The sequence below is a fragment of the Schistocerca cancellata genome, chromosome 6 (genome assembly GCF_023864275.1).
Source record: "Schistocerca cancellata isolate TAMUIC-IGC-003103 chromosome 6, iqSchCanc2.1, whole genome shotgun sequence".
Lineage (NCBI taxonomy): Eukaryota > Metazoa > Arthropoda > Insecta > Orthoptera > Acrididae > Schistocerca > Schistocerca cancellata.
In genome coordinates, this window is record NC_064631.1 from 217,210,464 (window position 1) to 217,236,949 (window position 26,486).

Genomic DNA, 26,486 nt, shown 5'->3' on the forward strand with positions numbered 1-26,486 from the left:
AAATAAGAACACTGTGAATTCATTGTCCCAGGAAGGGGAAACTTTATTGACACATTCCTGGGGTCAGATACATCACATGATCACACTGACAGAACCACAGGCACATAGACACAGGCAACAGAGCATGCACAATGTCGGCACTAGTACAGTGTATATCCAGCTTTCGCAGCAATGCAGGCTGCTATTCTCCCATGGAGACGATCGTAGAGATGCTGGATGTAGTCCTGTGGAACGGCTTGCCATGCCATTTCCACCTGGCGCCTCAGTTGGACCAGCGTTCGTGCTGGACGTGCAGACCGCGTGAGACGACGCTTCATCCAGTCCCAAACATGCTCCGGAGATCTTGCTGGCCAGGGTAGTTGACTTACATCTTCTAGAGCACGTTGGGTGGCACGGGATACATGCGGACGTGCATTGTCCTGTTGGAACAGCAAGTTCCCTTGCCGGTCTAGGAATGGTAGAACGATGGGTTCGATGACGGTTTGGATGTACCGTGCACTATTCAGTGTCCCCTCGACGATCACCAGTGGTGTACGGCCAGTGTAAGAGATCGCTCCCCACACCATGATGCCGGGTGTTGGCCCTGTGTGCCTCGGTCGTATGCAGTCCTGATTGTGGCGCTCACCTGCACGGCGCCAAACACGCATACGACCATCATTGGCACCAAGGCAGAAGCGACTCTCATCGCTGAAGACAACACGTCTCCATTCGTCCCTCCATTCACGCCTGTCGCGACACCACTGGAGGCGGGCTGCACGATGTTGGGGCGTGAGCGGAAGACGGCCTAACGGTGTGCGGGACCGTAGCCCAGCTTCATGGAGACGGTTGCGAATGGTCCTCGCCGATACCCCAGGAGCAACAGTGTCCCTAATTTGCTGGGAAGTGGCGGTGCGGTCCCCTACGGCACTGCGTAGGATCCTACAGTCTTGGCGTGCATCTGTGCGTCGCTGCGGTCCGGTCCCAGGTCGACGGGCACGTGCACCTTCCGCCGACCACTGGCGACAACATCGATGTACTGTGGAGACCTCACGCCCCACGTGTTGAGCAATTCGGCGGTACGTCCACCTGGCCTCCCGCATGCCCACTATACGCCCTCGCTCAAAGTCCGTCAACTGCACATACGGTTCACGTCCACGCTGTCGCGGCATGCTACCAGTGTTAAATACTGCGATGGAGCTCCGTATGCCATGGCAAACTGGCTGACACTGACGGCGGCGGTGCACAAATGCTGCGCAGCTAGCGCCATTCGACGGCCAACACCGCGGTTCCTGGTGTGTCCGCTGTGCCGTGCGTGTGATCATTGCTTGTACAGCCCTCTCGCAGTGTCCGGAGCAAGTATGGTGGGTCTGACACACCGGTGTCAATGTGTTCTTTTTTCCATTTCCAGGAGTGTATTTTCTTCTAAGTTTCATAATTGCTATTCTGTAAGAAATTTCAACCATTTAACATTTTTTAATCTGCTGTATACATAATTGATAAATAATTTTTTCATAGTATTTGAAATATATGTATCACTCCACACCATTCTGGCCAAGTGTAGCAGCAGTATACAAATGTTAAAAATTGAAATAACGGTCTCTGTTGCAGCTACTTTGTTGATGACGTGTTTCATGCTTCAGATCATTCTTGAGCCGCGGAAACTGGCCATTATGGTCTCCATAGATCAAGAACGATATGAAGAAGTGTGAAACATGTCATCAGTAAAATATTTGCAACATACTATTATTTTCATTTTTACTTTTGGTATTTGTTTTTAAATGCATAATTATTTGTGTCAAAATCTTCTGTTAAAATAATTTTTCTCTACATTTCTCTCATGTTTGGCCCACCCTATCTTAGGACTAGTTCCATTTTAAACATAGCATTGAAAAATGGTAAAATAAGATAAAAATAGTTAACTTATAATAGAAAAAGCTTGCCAGAAAATAACACTGATAAATAACACCTAAAAGCGCAAAAAATAAGACCGATTTCAGCCATAAAATAACACTGTTTTTTTCTTGTCCCTAACTATAATGCTACAAAAGGTGGTGTCAATAATGTGGACCAGATGTGAGGAATGTATTCTGTCACTCACATTATAGGAATGTGACCTCTTGTTGCGTTCTATTCTCTGATGGATATGGCGGGAATAATGTCTTAAGTTCTCTACTTTGGTAATGAGGATCCCAGAACTCCCAGGCAATTATTTCTGAAGCAGTTGTCTGTATCCCTGATGAAATCACACCTTCAAGAGTTAATTGTAACGTGTGGCCTCTCTGCAAACGTCAGCACTATCCTAAGAAGAGCACAATCTGAAGAAGTGTAGACAGGCAAATAATATAATGGCCACAATAAAATGTGATAAGTATAAGTGTTTTCTATGTAAGCAACATGTTAAAATCACTCAGGTGTGTGAGAAGTGTCAACATGATAATTCTGAGCCATATGAGTAAAGCACACTGCAGCTGATGAAGGGACTTACTAGTGTGCATTTTCATTAATTATAATGAAGTTAGAGATTGTGATTCTTAATAAAAAAAAAACATTTAATTTAACTAATAAAACAAAAATGCATTATCTCATATAGTTAGCAGACTTATGCGTACAGGGTTTTTATAAATGAATGGTGTGGTTTTAAAAATTAATAATAAATCCTTTTATTACTTAATATGGGCAAGACTTACAGCCTAAGCAGTGAGGCACTACCCGCTGTTCACTTGTCGTGCATACCGTGCATCTGTTTCCCAGATGGGGTCACAATGGGAAAAGGCTTCGTGTGTGCTCCATTTTGAGGTGTCCAGATCTGTGGTTACAGACCAGCATGAATTTTGTGCATAGTTTAGGAAAGACCGACCATACAAGGATAACATAGGTAACTGGTACTGACAGTTCGTGGATCCCAATTGCCTTTGTAAAGGGAAGAGTCCTGATTGACCTCATGTGTCTGATATAGCCTTTGAAGGAGTATGCAGTGATTTTCATTGAAGTCTTTGCAAGTTGCTCAGCAAAGCAAGCAGGGAATTGTTCATGCCAAAGATTACAGTGTGGGAGGTGTTGCGTAAGCGGCTATGCAGTGGGATCAATACAGGTCCTTACACCAGCAAAGTGAAAAGGTGTGACTTTTGTGAAGAGCTGCAGTTAAAAATGGAGGAAACTGGTGTTGTAGAAAGACTCGTCTTCCGCAGTTAAGCCCCTGTCCATGTAAGTGACAGGGGTGAACATGAGTTATGATGATTACATTTTGCAACAGGACTGTTCTCCTCCCCATTTTCACAGTAATGTATGAGGGCTTCTTAACCAACACGAGATTGCATGTGCTTCAACAGCAGACAACAACTTTCCCCCTGGCCATCCCGTTCACTTGATTAAATGCCCTATGATTTCTTTCTGTGGACGTTTTTAAAGACTAAGATCGTGTACTGCCAATGACTGGATAAAGCATGCATTGAGGACAATCAGGGATGACATCCTACACAAAGTATTGGAGGAATTTGAATAGAAGGAATGTGAATGCATCAAAAACTAATATAGTTTACACTGCTTATTGCTATAAGATTTGCCCATATAAAATAATAAATTGATTCATTGTTAATTTTTAAACCCATATCATTCATTCATAAACACCCTGTATTATGGACACCTATTCATAATTCTACTAGAAGCACGCCAGTTGCTGCAAAGATTGTCAATTAAACAACTTGAAATAAACTAATAAATGAGAGATTCCTTAAATATGGCTCCATTTAAGTAGTGGATATGTGATAGATTGGTATGGAATTGCAGTTAAAAATGGCTTCCTGTGAGCTCCATTTTGAGGTGTCCAGATCTGTGGTTACAGACCAGCAAGTACGCTAAACACCTGTGTACATAATAAGAATGCCCACACAATGATTAAAGGCACAGCTTTATTAAGGGGAGGGGGAAGATTGTGTATTTTTACAAAATAAGACTTTTGTCACAACAGTGGACTTTTTTAATACCTGATGTAAAGCTTTGTCTTGTTGTTTGAGCCATTTTCCTGCAGATTCTTTGTTCTCATTTTGCTGAACCTTTTTCCATGTACTGTGTCCTTGAGTGGACCAAACAGATGAAAATCCGAGGGAGCCAAATTTGGACTGTAGGTAGGATGAAGTAGTATCTCTCAACCCATTTTTTCAATGGTTTCTTGGTTCAGATGGGCAGTGTAAGGATGAACAATGTCATATAGAAGTATCACACCATTTCTGAGAGTTCCATGACTTTTTTCTCCCTATTCCTGCCTTTTCTTTATTCATCAGCATGTCTGGGTAGTAGGCACTCTTTATTGTATTCTGACCTTCCAAATAATCACAAAAGATGACACCTTGAACATCCAAAAAGACAGTCAAAATTACTTTTCCCATTAATGTTTTTGTTCTGGATTTCTTTCAGTCATGTGAGCTGGTGTGCTTCCTTTCCCTATTTTGTTGTTTTGCTCTGGTTCAAACTGGTGAACTGAAATTTCATCACATATTAAAATCTTGTTTAAAAAAGGGTCACCTTCCGTAATATGTAATGAAGCAGTTAAATGTAAAACCCAATTTTTTTTAAACGAATATGTAAGTTCACAGGTAGGCTAGTCAAATATCTATGTTAATTCTTAATCAGTTCACTTCTGCTACAAATCGCCACAGTACAGTGTGTCCCACTCAAAAGAGGCCCCACAAACATGTGTAGTAATTCTGCTGAAATTACATTGCGTAATTTGTGACATTTGACGTGGCAACACTGCATTCTGAGTTATATGTAAAAACCAATTTTTTAAAATTTTTTTTAGAATATGTAAGTGCACAGGTAGGCTAGTCAAATGATGTTGTGGTCTTCAGTCCTGAGACTGGTTTGATGCAACTCTCCATGCTACTCTATCCTGTGCAAGTTTCTTCATCTCCCAATACCTACTGCAGCCTACATCTTTCTGAATCTGCTTAGTGTATTCATCTCTTAGTCTCCCTCTACGATTTTTACCCTACACGCTGCCCTCCAGTACTAAATTGGTGATCCCTTGATGCCTCGGAACATGTCCTACCAACCGATCCCTTCTTCTAGTCAAGTTGTGCTACAAGCTCCTCTTCTCCCCAATTCTATTCAATACCTCCTCATTAGTTATGTGATCTACCCATCTAATCTTCAGCATTCTTCTATAGCACCACATTTCGAAAGCTTCTAGTCTCTTCTTGTCTAAACTATTTATCGTCTATGCTTCACTTCCATACATGGCTACACTCCATACAAATACTTTCAGAAACAACTTCCTGGCACTTAAATCAATACTCGATGTTAACAAATTTCTCTTCTTCAGAAACGCTTTCCTTGTTATTGCCAGTATACATTTTATATCCTCTCTACTTTGACCATCATCAGTTATTTTGCTCCCCAAATAGCAAAACTCCTTTACTACTTTAAGTGTCTCATTTCCTAATCTAATTCCTCAGCATCACCCGATTTAATTCGACTACATTCCATTATCCTCGTTTTGCTTTTGTTGATGTTCATCTTATACCCTCCTTTCAAGATACTGTCCATTCCGTTCAACTGCTCTTCCAAGTCCTTTGCTGTCTCTGACAGAATTACAATGTCATCGGCGAACCTCAAAGTTTTTATTTCTTCTCCATGGATTTTAATACCTACTCCGAACTTTTCTTTTGTTTCCTTTACTGCTTCCTCAATATACAGATTGAATAGCATCGGGGAGAGGCTACAACCCTGTCTCACTCCCTTCCCAACCACTGCTTCCCTTTCATACCCCTCAACTCTTATAACTGCCATCTGGTTTATGTACAAATTGTAAATAGCCTTTCGCTAGTCAAATGTCTAAGTTAATTCTTAATCAGTTCACTTCTGCTACAAATCACTGAAGTACAGTGTCCCACTTGAATGAGGCCCCACAAACGTGTAGTATTTCTGCTGAAATTGCACTGTGTAATTTGGGACATTTGACGTGGCAGCACTGAATTCTGCAACATCGTTTGACGCAACAGTGTGTTTTCGTGCATCTCTGTGTCTTGTGTTCAGTGTTTAGTGACAAAGTATCGCTATTCTGTGAAAGAGTGTGTGTTTTTGTGAAACAGTATTGGATTACTAGTTACACTAAGACATGTCAGCAAATGTTTGTTGAACGGTTTGGTGACCAACTTATACCTTCTAAATGCTGCATAAAAAAGTTAGTGGACAAGCTGGAGAGCAGTGCAGCGATATTGTATCTTTACGACAGAGGACGGCCACAATTATTGGAAGAAAAAGTGACTGGCGTGAAATGATTGTTGGCCTCTTCTGCAAAGACTGTTCCACATTTATCTCAGGAATATGGAATGTTATGGAGCACATTTCACAGAGCTGCGAAGAAAGGCGACATGTAACCATACATGTTTACAGTTGTTCGGGAAATGAATGTCAGTGACAAAGACAGCCACATTACATTTTGTCGTTGGTTTCAGGAATTTATTGCTCAGAGGCCAGGAATACTGCAGTACACATACACTCCTGGAAATTGAAATAAGAAAACTGTGAATTCATTGTCCCAGGAAGGGGAAACTTTATTGACACATTCCTGGGGTCAGATACATCACATGATCACACTGACAGAACCACAGGCACATAGACACAGGCAACAGAGCATGCACAATGTCGGCACTAGTACAGTGTATATCCACCTTTCGCAGCGATGCAGGCTGCTATTCTCCCATGGAGACGATCGTAGAGATGCTGGATGTAGTCCTGTGGAACGGCTTGCCATGCCATTTCCACCTGGCGCCTCAGTTGGACCAGCGTTCGTGCTGGACGTGCAGACCGCGTGAGACGACGCTTCATCCAGTCCCAAACATGCTCCGGAGATCTTGCTGGCCAGGGTAGTTGACTTACACCTTCTAGAGCACGTTGGGTGGCACGGGATACATGCGGACGTGCATTGTCCTGTTGGAACAGCAAGTTCCCTTGCCGGTCTAGGAATGGTAGAACGATGGGTTCGATGAAGGTTTGGATGTACCGTGCACTATTCAGTGTCCCCTCGACGATCACCAGTGGTGTACGGCCAGTGTAGGAGATCGCTCCCCACACCATGATGCCGGGTGTTGGCCCTGTGTGCCTCGGTCGTATGCAGTCCTGATTGTGGCGCTCACCTGCACGGCGCCAAACATGCATACGACCATCATTGGCACCAAGGCAGAAGCGACTCTCATCGCTGAAGACGACACGTCTCCATTCGTCCCTCCATTCACGCCTGTCGCGACACCACTGGAGGCGGGCTGCACGATGTTGGGGCGTGAGCGGAAGACGGCCTAACGGTGTGAGGGACCGTAGCCCAGCTTCATGGTGACGGTTGCGAATGGTCCTCGCCGATACCCCAGGAGCAACAGTGTCTCTAATTTGCTGGGAAGTGGCGGTGCGGTCCCCTACGGCACTGCGTAGGATCCTACGGTCTTGGCGTGCATCTGTGCGTCGCTGCGGTCCGGTCCCAGGTCGACGGGCACGTGCACCTTCCGCCGACCACTGGCGACAACATCGATGTACTGTGGAGACCTCACGCCCCACGTGTTGAGCAATTCGGCGGTACGTCCACCCGGCCTCCCGCATGCCCACTATACGCCCTCGCTCAAAGTCCGTCAACTGCACATACGGTTCACGTCCACGCTGTCGCGGCATGCTACCAGTGTTAAATACTGTGATGGAGCTCCGTATGCCACGGCAAACTGGCTGACACTGACGGCGGCGGTGCACAAATGCTGCGCAGCTAGCGCCATTTGACGGCCAACACCGCGGTTCCTGGTGTGTCCGCTGTGACGTGCGTGTGATCATTGCTTGTACAGCCCTCTCGCAGTGTCCGGAGCAAGTATGGTGGGTCTGACACACCGGTGTCAATGTGTTCTTTTTTCCATTTCCAGGAGTGTAGTTCAGTGATGAGGCATGGTTTCACCTCTCTGGCTATGTAAACTCTCAGAATACATGTTTGTGACGTAATGAAAATCCAAAACCACTGTTCAGACAACCCGTGTATTCACAAAAGATTGGTGTGTCTTCTGTGTGACAGAATGTTTTTATAAATAGAGGAGTATAGATCAACTTCGCAAGTAGTTAACGGTGCATATTTATACACAGGTATTGCACTAGGAATAATTCCCAGGTGTTCTACAATTTCACCATTAAATAAGCGAGACAGAATTAGATTTGAGTATCCAGGGATCTTTTTCAGCACAGATTTCAGTTTACTGGAAACTACATCGCCCACTTTACCTGGTGCAATAATGACCTTCCGAACTGCATCTTCCATGATTCCCACAACCTCTTTAAGAGACATACTTGAAGTCTTCAGTTTCTTGATGGTGTTGGGAAGCCAGCTGAAGTGACTCTAGTACCTCCCGCCGCGGAAGTCAAACACGCGCCAGAACAAATGAACGTGGCCAGCCCGTAGTGGACTCCACGTCCGCGGCGGCTCTTCCGCGCAGCGAGGGCGTCACCACTACACCAAGTGCAGACCGCAGGCAATAGCCACTCCCTCCGGTTTCGTCTATAGGGACCCGCTCTGCTCTAGTCCAGTCAGTCTGGTACTCGCTCTGGATTGCGTCTCTATCTTGGCGGTACTGCGTTCTGGTCGTTGCTCGTTGTTGACATTTGCCTGGCTCTGGTTCCGAGTGAATTTACTGTTGGTGTTTGGTGTTGTGGTTGCTACAAGCCTCCGTTGTTTATCTCTTCCTGGTTGTGTCGGTCATAGTCGGTCGTTGTCAGTTGTCGTTGGGCCTGTCGTCCGACTCGTCCTTGTGTTTACCCGGTGGTGCGTGGTCCACCGCTGGCGGCTTCCCCGCCTGGTGGCTCCAATCCCGCAGCCCAAGGCATTCCTGCGGTTGGTTTTGGTTATTACTGTGACTTTCTGTGTTTGAAACTGAACTGAGCACTTTAGAACTGTTGAATGCTGACAAGGATTTACTCATTGTCACTGCAGGATCAGAAGAAAAGTTCTCCCTCACACACTTCACTGCTTCAAAGTGCTTACTGTAGAAAATCACAGCTTCAGTCCATGTTGTCCACCTTGTTTTGGCTGACTCTGGTGGTAGAGGTACATCAGGTAGCTGTTGCTTGCAGCATTGTGCACACAGCATCTATCTCATCAGCAGAAATCTATATAGGTGATTTGTCAGTGTCAGCACTGATTTTTTTTTTAATTTGTCAACATAGCAAGAATTCACGTAATGCTTCCTGAGAGTGGACTCATCAAGAATGTTGTCCTGAAAGTGGACCTGTCGAAAATTTCGCGTTTTGAAATTCACTATTAGATGATGTAGGCTGTCCCTGCAGCTGCATAAGTGGAGCCTGTTTCTTTGAAGAAACATGTTGTTTATTACTAACATGTAGATTGCTTCACAATGTTGTTCAGTTTGAGATTTCACCATACATCCTATTTATTTACCACAGGTTGGGCAAAGGACTATTTTACCAACAGTGGTTAAAGCACTATTAGTAAAAACTCATGTTTTCAGCTTTGATGACAGCAAAAACGCAACACGTGCCATAATTAACTTACATGCAACTGACTGTTACACATTGTGAAACATTTGAAAACAAGAAAAGAAAGTGTTCAAAATGAGTCATTTTTGTCCTGAATGTATTGTGCAATTTAGCTTTTTAAGTGTAACAGGATTGATGACAGTATGAGAACCCCCCCCCCCATGAACCATGGACCTTGCCGTTGGTGGGGAGGCTTGCGAGCCTCAGCGATACAGATAGCCGTACCATAGGTACAACCACAGCGGAGGGGGTATCTGTTGAGAGGCCAGACAAACGTGTGGTTCCTGAAGAGGGGCAGCAGCCTTTTCAGTAGTTGCAAGGGCAAAAGTCTGGATGATTGACTGATCTGGCCTTGTAACAATTACCAAAACGGCCTTGCTGTGCTGGTACTGCGAACGGCTGAAAGCAAGGGGAAACTATGGCCATAATTTTTCCCGAGGGCATGCAGCTTTACTGTATGATTAAATGATGATGGCGTCCTCTTGGGTAAAATATTCCGGAGGTAAAATAGTCCCCCATTCGGATCTCCGGGCGGGGACTACTCAAGAGGATGTCATTATCAGGAGAAAGAAAACTGGCGTTCTACGGATCGGAGCGTGGAATGTCAGATCCCTTAATCAGGCAGGTAGGTTAGAAAATTTTAAACGGGAAATGGATAGGTTAAAGTTAGATATAGTGGGAATTAGTGAAGTTCGGTGGCAGGAGGAACAAGATTTTTGGTCAGGTGAATACAGGTTTATAAATACAAAATCAAATAGGAGTAATGCAGGAGTAGGTTTAATAATGAATAGGAAAATAGGAATGCGGGTAAGCTACTACAAACAGCATAGTGAACGCATTATTGTGGCCAAGATAGATACGAGGCCCACACCTACTACAGTAGTACAAGTTTATATGCCAACTAGCTCTGCAGATGACGAAGAAATTGAAGAAATGTATGATGAAATAAAAGAAATTATTCAGATAGTGAAGGGAGACGAAAATTTAATAGTGATGGGTGACTGGAATTCGAGTGTAGGAAAAGGGAGAGAAAGAAACGTAGCAGGTGAATATGGATTGGGGCTAAGAAATGAAAGAGGAAGCCGCCTGGTAGAATTTTGCACAGAGAACAACTTAATCATAGCTAACACTTAGTTTAAGAATCATGATAGAAGGTTGTATACATGGAAGAACCCTGGAGATACTAAAAGGTATCAGATAGATTATATAATGGTAAGACAGAGATTTAGGAACCAGGTTTTAAATTGTAAGACATTTCCAGGGGCAGATGTGGACTCTGACCACAATCTATTGGTTATGACCTGTAGATTAAAACTGAAGAAAGTGCAAAAAGGTGGGAATTTAAGGAGATGGGACCTGGATAAACTGAAAGAACCAGAGGTTGTACAGAGTTTCAGGGAGAGCATAAGGGAACAATTGACAGGAATGGGGGAAAGAAATACAGTAGAAGAAGAATGGGTAGCTTTGAGAGATGAAGTAGTGAAGGCAGCAGAGGATCAAGTAGGTAAAAAGACGAGGGCTAGTAGAAATCCTTGGGTAACAGAAGAAATATTGAATTTAATTGATGAAAGGAGAAAATATAAAAATGCAGTAAATGAAGCAGGCAAAAAGGAATACAAACGTCTCAAAAATGAGATCGACAGGAAGTGCAAAATGGCTAAGCAGGAATGGCTAGAGGACAAATGTAAGGATGTAGAGGCTTATCTCACTAGGGGTAAGATCGATACTGCTTACAGGAAAATTAAAGAGACCTTTGGAGATAAGAGAACCACTTGTATGAACATCAAGAGCTCAGATGGAAACCCAGTTCTAAGCAAAGAAGGGAAAGCAGAAAGGTGGAAGGAGTATATAGAGGGTCTATACAATGATGTACTTGAGGACAATATTATGGAAATGGAAGAGGATGTAGATGAAGATGAAATGGGAGATACAGTACTGCGTGAAGAGTTTGACAGAGCACTGAAAGACCTGAGTCGAAACAAGGCCCCCGGAGTAGACAACATTCCATTGGAACTACTGATGGCCTTGGGAGAGCCAGTCCTGACAAAACTCTACCATCTGGTGAGCAAGATGTATGAAACAGGCGAAATACCCTCAGACTTCAAGAAGAATATAATAATTCCAATCCCAAAGAAAGCAGGTGTTGACAGATGTGAAAATTTCCGAACAATCAGTTTAATAAGCCACAGCTGCAAAATACTAACACGAATTCTTTATAGACGAATGGAAAAACTAGTAGAAGCTGACCTAGGGAAAGATCAGTTTGGATTCCGTAGAAATACTGGAACACGTGAGGCAATACTGACCTTACGACTTATCTTAGAAGAAAGATTAAGGAAAGGCAAATCTACGTTTCTAGCATTTGTAGACTTAGAGAAAGCTTTTGACAATGTTGACTGGAATACTCTCTTTCAAATTCTAAAGGTGGCAGGGGTAAAATACAGGGAGCGAAAGGCTATTTACAATTTGTACAGAAACCAGACGGCAATTATAAGAGTCGAGGGACATGAAAGGGAAGCAGTGGTTGGGAAGGGAGTGAGACAGGGTTGTAGCCTCTCCCCGATGTTATTCAATCTGTATATTGAGCAAGCAGTAAAGGAAACAAAAGAAAAATTCGGAGAAGGTATTAAAATCCATGGAGAAGAAATAAAAACTTTGAGGTTCGCCGATGACATTGTAATTCTGTCAGAGACAGCAAAGGACTTGGAAGAGCAGTTGAACAGAATGGATGGTGTCTTGAAGGGAGGATATAAGATGAACATCAACAAAAGCAAAACGAGGGTAATGGAATGTAGTCGAATTAAGTCGGGTGATGTTGAGGGTATTAGATTAGGAAATGAGACACTTAAAGTAGTAAAGGAGTTTTGCTATTTGGGGAGCAAAATAACTGATGATGGTCGAAGTAGAGAGGATATAAAATGTAGACTGGCAATGGCAAGGAAAGCGTTTCTGAAGAAGAGAAATTTGTTAACATCGAGTATAGATTTACGTGTCAGGAAGTCATTTCTGAAAGTATTTGTATGGAGTGTAGCCTTGTATGGAAGTGAAACATGGACGGTAAATAGTTTGGACAAGAAGAGAATAGAAGCTTTCGAAATGTGGTGCTACAGGAGAATGCTGAAGATTAGATGGGTAGATCATATAACTAATGAGGAAGTATTGAATAGGATTGGGGAGAAGAGAAGTTTGTGGCACAACTTGACCAGAAGAAGGGATCGGTTGGTAGGACATGTTCTGAGGCATTAAGGGATCACCAATTTAGTATTGGAGGGCAGCGTGGAGGGTAAAAATCGTAGGGGGAGACCAAGAGATGAATACACTAAGCAGATTCAGAAGGATGTAGGTTGCAGTAGGTACTGGGAGATGAAGAAACTTGCACAGGATAGAGTAGCATGGAGAGCTGCATCAAACCAGTCTCAGGACTGAAGACCACAACAACAACATGAGAAACACAATAATGAAACTTAATTTTTTTCTTCATCCCCTAGAAGCTGATGACTCCTTCATTATCCTCTCTGCAAACAAAGGGTCTGCTACTGTGGTACTTAACAAAAGGAGTATGTTAGGGGAAGTCTACACCAGCTGTCTGACACCTCTGGACGCAGCATCTGCCATCAAGATCTCATCCCTGTGATTCAAACTGACCTACAGTCCCTCCTTAAAACCTCAGGCCTATCACAAGGACTAATACCTCAGTCCATAGAACTTCTTACTCCACCCAAAACACCCCCCCCCCTCCCCCCATCAACTAAGACAGATATACATTCGGAAGGGTGCTTTGAAGCCCACCACACACCCTACTTGCCACCATTGATGCCACCTCCCTCTGTATCAAATCCCCCATGTACATGGCCTTTCTGCTACTGAACATTTCCTCAGTCAGCACCCACCTGATTCCGGACCTTCGACATCCTTCCTGCTCACTTCGGTACCATGCTACTTTCCTTGATGTTGATCTCATCCTCACTGAACACCAGCTACACACTTCTGTTCACATTAAACCTGCTAACAAACAACAGCACTTACATGTTGACAGTTGCCATGCTTTCCATGTCAAATGTACCTTCCAGTATAGCCTTGGAATTCTACGTAAAAGGATTTGTTCAGATGCAGACTCATTAAAGCAGTACACCACTTTTTTAAGGCAATATACCACTGTTCTTCTGGTACCACCCACTGGGGAGTTTGAATCTGCGCCAGACGGCATGGACGTCGAAGACCCCTAGAGGTCTCTGCACCACCGTGCCATGAGCCATGGCGACGCGCGCCTCCTAGCCCACGTTTAATGTGAGGGTGCCACGGTGTAACATGTGGTCCCAGTGACCAATAGCAGCGTCCCCAATCATGTATTTAAGCACCTGCCTCTCGCTCAGGCAATCAGTCTAATCTTTGCGTGTGTCTATTGACATCTCATTTCAGACAGCGTATTTATGCTACTTTGTTCTGTGTACAAATGGACATGGTTGATTCATGAGGTTTCTTTGTGACTCTATTGTTTCTTGCTTGTTGTGGTTCGTAAGGTCTCGCTCAGTTGTCCTTCGTTGTTTGTGTCCATCCTCTCCTGTTTGTGTTGTTGTTCATGGGCTGCTCCGTGGGTCCCGCCGCACTTTCCTTCACGGCAACCCCACGACCGGGGGGTCATGGTTACAGCACTTTTGGCGACGAGGTAAACGGTGGTCATTATTAGCCTAGAGGCGAAATTGGTCTGTCTGCTGGAGCAACAGCAGCAGCTGATGCAACAGCAGCAGCTACAGTTAGACATCTTACAACAGTCGCTGTGGTTGCTAATGGACAAAGTTGATGCCCCGGACGCGTTACCACAATAGCTTCCGAGTCCTCGGGTGTCCTATGGTTTCCCACGTCCGCCGTCATTCCCACCATTTAATGTCCCTCCATTTAATGATGCTAAAGAAGACTGGGAAACATACTTACATAGGCTGAAACAACATTTCATGGCTTGTCAAGTCACAGATGACTCCTTGCAGTGGTTGTTGTTTTTGTCTTGGCCTCCCCAGACATGTTCTTTCTTCTCTGCAAGTTGGCACCGTTGTCCAATCCTGTGGCTCTCTCTTTCAAGGAGATATGACTTTTGGTGACGAACTGTTATTCCCAATGCTGCCATGTTGTCGCCTCTCGGCTGGAGTTCCACCAGTACCATAAACAGCCTGGTCAATCATATCGCTCCTGGGTCATGGACTTGCAGCGTCTCAGCCATCGGTGCAATTTTACGTGCATCAATCAGCAGTGTAAGGCTTCATATGCAGACTCCCTGATCTGGGATGTGGTGGTTCAGCTGGCTCCCGAGCCTGAGGTCTGCACTGCGGCGTTGAAACTCGATAACCCCTTCTTGGAAGAGATTCTCCGCATTGCACACTCCTTTGAAATTGCTCAAGTGGCTCTTAAGCATCTTATGGCGCAACTGCAAGTGGCGGCGATCAATGTGTCTCGGAGGGTTCCACCCTTGTGATGTCGATGTGGTCCTGCCGACAGCAGCCTGCGCCATTGGGACTCCTATTTGTCCGACGTCTCTATGGCATCGGCGCCTCCAGTTGCCCCCCATCGCTGGTTGTGCTGGCCCCATCCATCTTGCCCACAGTGCTTTACCGCACATTCTCAGAGCTGATTGTCCTCACCGCTGTGTAACAAAGAGGGCCCCATCCAATCGGTTCGTCGTAGTCGCTCAACTCGCTCCAGTCCTGCCCCTCCTGGGCCTCAAGATTCTATCCATGCTCGGCAATCGGTAGTCCCACAGGATGACCCATTAGCACGGAAGCTTTTCTTCATGCTCCGCCTTTTCACTGAGGATATCAGTTTTCAGGTCAACACTGGGGCCACCGTCTCCCTGATTGATATGGTGACGTATACCTGCTTGGGCCCTCCAGCTTTTGGTCGCCTATGGAGATAGTTCCATTCTCCTTCGTGGGCAGTTCGTCGTCCAGGCGACATACAAACGTGTTCCCCAGCTCCTTACCCTATTTGTCGCCGACTATCCGTCGGCTTCGAATATTTTTGGCCTAGATGCATTTCAACTGTTTGGCTTTTCAATTTCTGATGAAGTTAAGGTCGTTTTCACAGCTGTTCCTTTTCAGGACTTGTACAATCTGTGCTCTGCTTTTGTTTCGTTGTTTGCTACGGATCTCAGATGTGCTTCTGATTTTCAGGCGCACATCACACTTCGGCCGGGTGCGCACCCACGCTTTTTCCTGGCCCAGCCCCTTCTGGTGGCCTTACAGTTGGCAGTCAAGCAGGAACTTGATCGCCTCCAGGCCACTGGTGTTCTGGAGACTGTGACATACAGTGCATGGGCAACACCATTAGTGGTCATATGGAAACCCAATGGGTCCCTTCGGCTGTGTGGGGACTTCGGTGCTACTGTCAATGCTCAGTCCCTCATCGACACTTACCCCATTCCCCGATAGGAAGACCTTCTCACCAAGCTTGCTGGGGGCAAGTACTTTTCCCAGATCGACCTGGCTGAGGCATACCACCAGTTACCCTTGGATGCCGGCATTTGGGCCGTCCTCACGCATCGGGATGCTGATGCCTCCAAACAGCCCATCACTTATGCCTCTTAGATGTTGACCCCAGCACATTGGAACTTCTTGTAATACGAGAGTGACAAGGTAATTTGAGATTAATCCTACTTCTCACTTGTCCTTACTGTTTCAAACTGGTTCCTATTCCTTCCACATGATATGTTAATTGATTGTGTAATCCAAACCTTTTTTGATGTCTTAGTAGTGATGTACTTCAGTGTTTTCTTAGGAAAGCAGTTGTTAAAGATTATTAAAAACCTGTAAAGAGGTACATTAAATTTGATATTGACATGTGTCACATTATAAACACATTTCCAGACAGCTTCATGTAAGGTTGCCTTGAAACTGTCTGTTCATTAATTACACTATCTGTTTTCCATGCTACCACTTCATTGTTATCAGATAAGTTGTTTAGTTTTGCTAGTTGTGTATCGTGGTTGAAGGACCATTCACTCCTAAACAAACATTTAGATCATTCACAAATTGTTCACCTACAAAATTACTGTCTATGGACGTACTGCTTTCCTACGTAATTCTGGTGGGAAAATTAACTACAGAACACATGTTGTATGTGTTAAGTAATATTTCCAAATAATATCCTTTTATCTAAATCTTTCAGAAAATTAATTTTTAAGTCTCCACACACTATTATATTATTTGCTTCCTTTCGTCTGCTAGGTGATCTAATAATGACAAGAGCCTTGGTTTTTAGGCTACAACAGCATGCAAGATATGTGCATGTTTATATAATGAAAATAGGCACCGAAGTAACACACGCACACTTGATAGCCGCACACTTTATCAGTGTGCTGTCATCCATGATAGTGCACCGCGAAAGAGCAATACTGTGAACTTCTGAAAAAGCCCACCACAGGCGAGCACCTATTTAAACAATACTGCACTACGATCATGCTCAGTTATGTTATTACTGCTTACATACATTTGCCTTATCTTACTGTGTTCACTATGTGTTATGGTGATGGCATACATGCCACAATGTAATAAAGTTGTAATAACATTCTTGGTTTTGTTGTGTGTCCAAGCTGCAACCAAAATGGTGACAAGGGTGGGATTGTTTTCCATGCTGTTTTCAGTCTCTGATTGGTCCTCTGTTGTGTCTACGATGTCTGATGGTGCTACTGATGACTTTTTACACCAGCTGGTTAATCTGTGGCATTGTGGCATGTCTGTCAACAGCAGGAGGCATTCACCACAGCGCAACACAATCAAAATCAAACCCAGGTATTGCAAACGCTTGCCTCTGTTTTAGCCTGTTTGGGTCCATCTCAATTTACGTCGCCTGCCGCGTCACCCATTTGCGCTTCCTCTTTTGGTTTTGTCTGTCGCTACCCCGGTCATTTATCCCCCACAGTTTCTGGCTTACGATGAGTCTGTCAGAGATTGGGAAGCCTACGAAAAATGGCAGCAGCATTATTTTCACGCATTTGGATTGACTGATTTTACTGTGCTTTCTTTTTGTTGTGGTTATTGCCTTGCATGTATCAGTCCTTTGCCAACTGGCCACCCTGCAGGATCCGTCTTCACTCTCTTTTGATAACATTTGCGACCTTCTTTCGAAATACTGCTGTAAAAAGATGCACGTCATTGCTGCTTGAGTTGAGTTCTATTGGTGTTGCAAGAAACTCGAACATTCCTAAATGACTTGGGCAGCTGAGCTTCACAGTTTGAACCATCGTTTTCACTTTGTGACTGATGTATGTAAGGTGCCATATGCTGACCAAATGGTTTTGGCCCTCAGTCATGAGGTTCAGCCTTCAATGTGAAAACCAAACCCCTCCCTCTTCAATGTTCTGACTATTGCACAATTGTTTGAGGTTTCAAGGGCTGTGGGTACTCAAACTCAGTTGTGGTGTGAGGTTGCAGAAGTTCACTCTGCTTCCACCCACAGCTTGTCAGACAATTCACAGGGGGACGATATGGTGGCAGCAGTCTGCGCATGAGCAAAATACCACAGTGGCCGGCCACGGCCGCAGGAGCAGCACAGCAAATGCAGGACTCAATGACAACACAAGTACTCCATGCTTCCCTCTTCTCAATCAATTTTTGTCACTCATGATAGGCCAGATCATCATAAGCAATGGGCTGTTTGCTGTCAGTGCCACAAAATGGGCCTCATTGCTCCTGTGTGTGACGTGAAATTCCAACAGCCTATTGCAGACACTGACACGGATGCCAGTTGTTTTTCAGCAATATTCGTTGCACCCAGTAACCTTTTTTATTGATGTCAAGGTTTATTAGAAGGTTTTGTACGTGCAAGTCAGGACACTGGTGCTACCATATCATTACTCAACTTGCAAACATACATGGACTTGGGTTCTCCCCCTTTAGTGCCAGGGTCATGTACATTAGTCACCTACAATAAACAAAGCATTCCAATATTAGATAATTTCTTGGCCCCAGTCATATATAAATATGTGGTTCGCTGCTGACTTCTGGTGGTGATCAATGCACACACCGAAAATTTCTGTGGTGTGGATGTCTTTAACCTTCTCGGGTGTACTATTTCCGATGAAGCTAATCTTGCCTCTAATCAAGTGCCTTATACACAACTCAACTCTTTGTGCCTGAATTTTCCGCCCTGTTTTCTGCGGGATTGGATCGTATCAATTATTTCAGAGCCCACATCGCCATGAGACCTTTGGCCAGAACCCATTTCTTTCTGGCTCACGTGGTGCTGAAGGTGCTCTATGACCCAGTCAGGGTGGAGCTCAACAGTCTCACGGCTTCCGGCACCATCCAACTGATTGCATCCAGCAAATGGGCTACCCATTTAGCCATTGTCAAGAAGCTGCCAGGACGGTTACGTCTTTGCAGTGATCACTGACACATATTTCTTGCCATGCCGTGACAAACTTTTTTCTAAGCTTTCTGGCAGTCCATATTTTTCCAACATAGACCTCTACGATGCATAGTTGCAACTGCCCATTGATGCTGACTCTCAGTGGCTCGTGGTCATTAACACGCCTTTTGGCTTGTACCAATGCTTTCAGTTACCATTTGGTGTGGTCATTGTCCCAGTGATTTTTAAGCAGTTTCTCAAACAACTCTGTGCCTGGCTGTGGCAACTATCATGATGGTATTGTGGTCTCTTGCTCCCCCACTGCTGAGCATCTCAACAACTGTTCAGTGTTACAGGCTGTCAGTTATAATCAAATGGCTCTGAGCACTATGGGACTTAACATCTGAGGTCATAAGTCCCTTAGAACTTAGAACTACTTAAAACTAACTAACCTAAGGACATCACACACATCCATGCCCGAGGCAGTATTCGAACCTGCGACCGTAGCAGTCGTGCGGTTCCAGACTGAAGTGGCTAGAACTGCTCGGCCACCGAGGCCAGCCGTTTATAATCAGTTTTTACTGGTGGTGCTACATGCCTTGCTGCATAAGGGGTCATCTTTCCACTGGCCACAGGCACGCGAAATGGTGTTTTCCATTCTTGCCTCGTAATCTACTGACCAGGTCAAAATTTAGTGTCAGCATCCCAGCATGTGGTGGGGGCTGATTTAGCACATAAATATTCTGATGGCTCTGAGCAGCTTTTTGCATATGCATTGAAGATGCTTAATTTGGCTGAGACTAGATATTCATAAAAATGGAAAGAAGCCATCACCATTGTTTATGCTGTAAAGAAGTTTCATGTTTTCCTTTAAGGTGTAAAATTCCATCTCATCATCGATCACGAGCCATTAGTTTCACTGCTTAACTCCTCAGCGTTGGGCACTGTTCCTCTCTTGGTACTACTACGAGATTCAGTTTGGCCCAATGACTAAATGTGCAAATGCTGATGCTCTGTCCCATCTTCTGACTGGACGGGACCTAGTTTTTGATCAGGAGGAATTACTTTGCTTCCACGTTGATGAATGCACTCAACAAACTGTCGATAGTTTTCCAATCACTAGCACTTGGGTCGCACAAGCTTGTGCTGCTGATTCAATTTTATGGAAAGTGATACATTGTGTACAACGTGACTGGCCTGGGGCACCTTCATGAAAGGCATCTGGCCCCCTCTGTAACAACTGGGTGTTTCAGCATCATTTCTATCATTAATGGTGTTCTACTCCTTGGTACAGACTATTCAGTTCCTCGTGTAGTGGTTCCCTCAGCTCTGCTTTTGGAGATCCTGCAATTACAGCATGCTGATCGGGGAGGGAGAGGGGGTGTCACGCAGCAAAGTGTTAGCTCACCATAATGTTTTTTGGCCTGGTTTGGATGGCGACATCACTTGTTTGGTTATGGTATGTTCTCAGTGCACATCGCAACAATCTGCCCCGCAGGCAACATTGTGTCCATGGCCACAATCTTCACAGGCCTGGGACTCTCTCCATATTGATTTTAGCAGCCCTGTCCTTAATCCATACTGGCTAATAGTAATTGATGCATTGTCTTTGTTCTCATATGTCGTTTGTTGGCCATCAACTTCAGCCTGTGCCACCACGGCAACCCTGTCAAAAATTTTTCCTGTGAAGGACTTCTTCAACATCTCTGATAATGGCCCTTGATTTGTGTTTTGCCTCCTGCAATGCCACATTTTCGCCCTGCCCTTTCATCCACAGTCCCAGCTGGAAATCGAACCCGGGCCCTTCTATCGCGTTGACCACTCAGCTACCGGGGGCGGACCCTTCAAACATGACCATAATGTATCGTGCTGAGCTAGCGTAGGGACAAATGGCAGTGAGGAGAATTAATTGATACCATTAGTGATATTGAAGCATGTTATGTTGTCCAACTGTTTCACGCAAGCCTGCAGCTTCCAACTTGCAATACCCAAAACATGATAGCAGTATACACTCACTTACCAATACATGTGATCTATTAAATATGTCTCTATGTTTCGTGATGCAACCCAAAAGTCTAGCCACCATGGCCCCTTCAAAGTCCTCACACTTACGATATGCATAGTGTACCTTCTCATCTTGATCAATAGGTAAAAACCAACATTTAATGAAGAGGAAGCACAGAAATGAGATTAAGAAGAACAGATAAGACATTGTGACATACAACTTGTGCTTGATTCTGTGAAGAGACCAGTATCACACATTTCTTCATCAGCAGCATCAGAGAATTCCAAAAACTTTCCAGTAAAGACACATTTTGCACATCATACACTTACAGGGTGGGGTGGGGGTGAAACTTCATGGGTATTAATCTGTTATGTAATGAGTCTATTGAATTTCATAGGTGATAGTGAAACATAACAGTTAATGGTTTCACTTTTTTCCCCGCAGACCAAGTTCAAAGTAGGCAGAGCTGAATTTCTGGTTAACTTATCCAAATGCTGGAGTCACATCAATTTATTATCCATCACAGCTTTTCATGAGTTCTCCAATGCCCTGGATTTATTTCTGTAGTATCATTTGCTAATATGACCTTCTGTTTCCTATTGCTAAGGTGTGATTATCCGTGCAAGGGAAGTAAGTTTAATACCATACATTTTAGTTTCTGTCGAAGAGTTTTGTGTTCTATGCAATCAGAATCATAGGTAAATTCACAGAAAAGGGCAACAGGGAAACTTTTCTTGTCTGATTCTACCAGAGCTGAAATTATGAGGCCATTCTTCTGTAGGGCAGACTTTACAGAAGCCAAACTGTTCTGTTTTAAAAGGTTTCTGTCAGAGAGGTTGCCCAAGCTACATTCTCAAATTGTTTTGGAAGGAGGGAAGTGGGGCTTTAATTAGAGGCTATTGCTTACCTACATTTTTATAAAAAAAAATAACTATTTCATATTTAATTGTCCAGAAAATACGTCTTGACTTATCAAATGATTATAAAAGTAACTCAAAGGGGCTGTTACCAAGTCAGGGTAAGATTTTAGTCATCTGACTGAAATAACACCATAAACAAAAACTTGTCAGTGGCCTAATGATTTGTGTGACTTCATTAACAAGTGATATTTCTGGTGGTGGAGTATGAGAAGTCTGTTTTAAGTAAATCTAATGGATTTACTTTCAATAGTAAATTTTTTGTATATGTGTTTTCAGTTGCTGTTAGAAAGAATTCATTGAATTTAATGATGGTTGATTTGAGTTTAACACAATCTGCATTGCTGCTGCTGTCATCAGGATGTTGAATATCACTTGTATGGCAAGTTTGTTTTGTGGTACACATTCCCTTTGCTTTGTTATTGGAATTGTGAAAGGCTATGTGTAGTGTTCTTGCATCTTGATTAGAGCTAGACCTCTGCATTAAATAATTTTCTCTCAGTATCATATAATCTATTTAAAAACTAACGCTTAAATCAGATAGATCAGGGTAGAGTACAGAGCATTGTTTCTTACAAATCTTTTTAGGTTTCATCATTTTATTGTTATGCTTGCATCACTAGTGAACAAAAACCTTACAATGAACAGACTTGACTGTTTTATTATCTCCATCTTGTGTCAGTTAATGAAGACAAAAAAATGAAGCTTAAAATGTGACATCCTTTTCATGTAATACAACTGCTTAGACTGATGGCAGCTAAGACTTTCATTCATTATCGTAATAACAATTTCAATGTTTGTGTTTTGCAGGTACTAAATACACTGAAGGCAACAGGTTCACCAAAAGCTGGTCTCATTGCAAGAAATAACTTTATTAAAAAGTAAGCACCTAAATAATACAGACATGTAATGTACACTCATGGTAGCAATTCTAGAAAGTAGTCTAATTCAGTGAAAGGATGCTGTGGAGAGCACTTAATTAATTATTTTTATTCAAAGATTTAATTAAACGTGTCGATATGACATACACTTCCAGGATAATGGGTATCATGTTGTTCTTTTCTGTTATTATCAACAAAGAAAACTTTATTTTTATTTAACTTCACAGTCAGCTAATGTCCGATCACTAGCATATTATCTTGATCAGATAATGACATTCACTTTCTTGGTTTTCTGGGGTTTTGGCTAAGGTGTAAGGCAAATTTTTCTGCCAGACAGAATAGTCAAAACAATACTTGAAGACATTCCTCAAAGAAATTCGTATAGCTCAATTTCATGATTTTTCAGGATATTAAAAATAATTGATGTTTTCCCTCATACCGATGGCCTTGCCGCTATCAAACATTACCTCTTATAAAGACTTTCCGACTCTCAACACAATGTGCTATCTTCCTGCCCAGATATCACGTCCAGCTCTCTGATGATTCTGTCCATGCCTCTGTCCACATTAAACCCACAAACCATCAATAGCACTTACGTTTTGATGGCTGTCACCTCTTCCACACCAAAAAATCACACCCCTATAGTCAGGCTACCTATGGATGGCATAAGTGATCAAAAGTATCCAGACACCTGGCTGAAAATGACTTACAGGTTCGTGGTGCCCTCCATTGGTAATGCTGGAATTCAGTATGCTGTTGGCCCACCCTTAGCCTTGATGACAGCTTCCACTCTTGCAGGCATATGCTCAATCAGGTGCTGGGAGGTTTCTTTGGGAATGGCAGCCCATTCTTCATGGAGTGCTACACTAAGGAGAGGTATCGATGTTGGTCGGTGAGGCCTGGCATGAAGTCGACGTTCCAAAACATACCCAAGGTGTTTTAAAGGATTCTGTGCAGGCCAGTCCATTAAAGGGATGTTATTGTTGTGTAACCACTCCACCACAGGCCGTGCATTATGAACAAGTGCTCGATCATGTTGAAAGATGCAATCGCCATCCTCGAATTGCCCTTCAACAATGGGAATCTAGAAGATGCTTAAAACATCAATGTAGGCCTGTGCTGTGATAGTGCCACGCAAAATAACAAGGGCTGCAAGCCACCTCCATGAAAAACACGATCACACCATAACACCACTGAATCTAAATTTTACTGTTCTACACATGCTGGCCGATGACGTTCACCAGGCACTTGCCATACCCACATCCTGCCATCGGATTGCCACATTGTGTACCGTGATTCGTCACTCCACACAATGCTTTTTCCACTGTTCAATAGTCCAATGTTTAGGCTCCTTACACCAAGCGAGCCTTTGTTTGGCATTTAACAGTGTGATGTGTGGCTTACGAGCAGCCGCTTGACCGTGAAACCTCCCGCCTAACTGTCATAGTACTTGCAGTGGATCCTGATGCAGTTTGGAATTCCTGTGTGATGGTCTGGATAGAAGTCTGCCTATTACACATGGCGACCCTCTTCAACTGTTGGCGGTCTCTGTCAGTCAACAAATGGGGTTGGCATGTATGCTTTTGTGTTGTACGTGTCTCTTCATTTTTCCACTTTATTATCACATTGGAGACAGTGGACCTAGGGATGTTTAGGAGTGTGGAAATCTCGCATCCAGACATGTGACGCAAGTGACACCGAATCACATGACCATTTTCGTAGTCCATGAGTTCCACGGAGCACACCATTCTGTTCTCTCACAATGTCTAATGACTACTGAGGTTGCTGATATGGAGTACCGGGCAATAGTTGGCAGCTCAATGCACCTAATATGAAAAATGTATGTTTTTGGGGGTGTCCGGATACTTTTAATCACATAGTGTATCTGCATTGATGCAGATTCCCTTGCCCAATGTGCTGAAGGTGTCAAAATGGCCTTCACAGACAGGCACTATCCCCCAAACCTAGTCTGCAAACAATTTCCCATGCCATATCCTCACATACTCTTTATCTTCCCACATCACCCAAGAATCAGTTGAAAAGGAGAAGTTCCCTCATCTCCCAATATTGCATCAAACAGGAGCAATTGAACCACATTCTTTTGCCGGAGCTTTGATTATCTTTTATCATGCCTGGAAGTGAGGGACATCCTATTGACAATCCTTTCCACCCCCTCTAAAGTGGTATTTAATTGCCCACCCAACCTACACAACATCGTTGCCATCCCTATGCCACAGCCACTCCCTGCCCACAAATACCCTATCCCTTTGAAATACCCATGTGCAAGACCCAATTCACCCCTGACCTCCTCTTTCTCCCTCCCACACATCCTATTCCAGTCATGTCAGAGGATTATCCTATCCCTTCAAAGGCAGGGCCGTGTGCAGCCATGTAATATTCCAGCTCTGCTGCAAGTTCTCTACAGCTTTTATATGGAAATGACCACCAATGAGCTGTCCACAGAATGAATGGTGACTGCCAAACAAGAACAGAGTTGAACATCCAGTGGCACAAAATGCTGCTGAGCACAAAATGCCTGAGCTCAGTGGCTTTCTTCTGAAAGCTAGCCAAGTTTCCATTCTTTTTGTGCCCCTGTCAATGACTCGACACTTCTGATAGTCAGCAAATGGTCTCCTTTAGTCCTAAAAGTATTGACAGGGTGAGATAATTAAATTTTTATTCATTTGCAGGCACATGTCTGCAGTTCTGATACACATCAGATTTCCTGCATGACTATACCATAACACTACTCTTGAGGAGCTAAATTTAAATGGTGCAGCCCACTGATAAAGTGAAGATAGCTTCTCTAGTAGAAAGCAGAAAGTTGTATTATATTTATTAATCATTTACCTCTTTGATACAAAATATTGTGCATTTGCAGGGTGTATACGCCCTGGGACATCCAGGAAAAAACCAGAAATTTTTCCATCCAGGAGAAAACTGGGAAAAACTCAGGATTTTTTTAGAATTTGTGGAAGTTTTCATTGTTTAAGTTTTCAGTTATTTTGTACTTTTGACCAGTAAGAACTGATACAGAATTTTACTGTACCCTGCTACAGAGAATAATACTGCAGCAGTGAAAAATAAACAAGGGAAAGAAAACCAGAATAAAACTTCAGTAACAAAAGAAATGTGCTATTTACAACAACAGAATACAACACACACACACACAAAGCTTCTGCCAACAGTAAAATGTGTCAAAGGCTTAGGACAAAGACCGTGAATGCTTTATAGCAGCAAACTGCTTCTGATGAGCATGACGTCACAAAATTTTACATTAGGTTCGTTTGAGCAGTTGCCAGTGGGTTCGTGCGCATGTACAGTTGAGTCGCATATGAGCAGTACGTTCGCTCACTTCTTGCTACTAGAAGTACGGCTGTTAGCTGTATCAACAAGCAGCCAGATGCTACCCAGAAAAATTTTTCTGCCGTGCCCAAACTGCCAGATTCATGCGTGCCCAGAGCAGTCTGAGTTGTAGTGGGGGAATGGGGGTAGTCTCCATGCGACCCTTGTTTAAATTTAGTGTTTTGCTGTTTTCTCTTCGTTTACAGCTCTCACGTCTAATGAAAACAAAACAGACTTCTGTGGCTGGGAGCTATCAAGTGAATTAAAATGCATTCACATAATTATGTTATTAGTTTCAGTTTGCTGATTTTATTTTATTTCCAGGGTTTTGGCAGTCAGGCTTTAATTGCCATGCAGAACAGTGAAGTTATTTTTGTAAGTTTGCCAAAGAAATTGGCTTATATTAATCTTTTCCGCAGAGGCAGTCAATTTATTTGAAACACTATTGGCTAACGTCAGCTATTTGCTGAATTTCAAGTGCACAGTTTTATCTTCTGGCGTGCGTGG

General features: G+C 43.6%; 1 long non-coding RNA gene across 1 annotated transcript in view; it reads left to right on the forward strand.

Moving 5' to 3' along the window:
- The first annotated feature begins 3,097 nt into the window (after positions 1-3,097).
- Positions 3,098-26,486, forward strand: part of LOC126190888 (uncharacterized) — a 57,879-nt gene continuing 34,490 nt past the window's right edge. The window contains exons 1-2 of the long non-coding RNA XR_007538291.1: positions 3,098-3,183; positions 22,564-22,634. This is a non-coding gene — a long non-coding RNA (uncharacterized LOC126190888). The remainder of the gene's footprint in view (positions 3,184-22,563; positions 22,635-26,486) is intronic.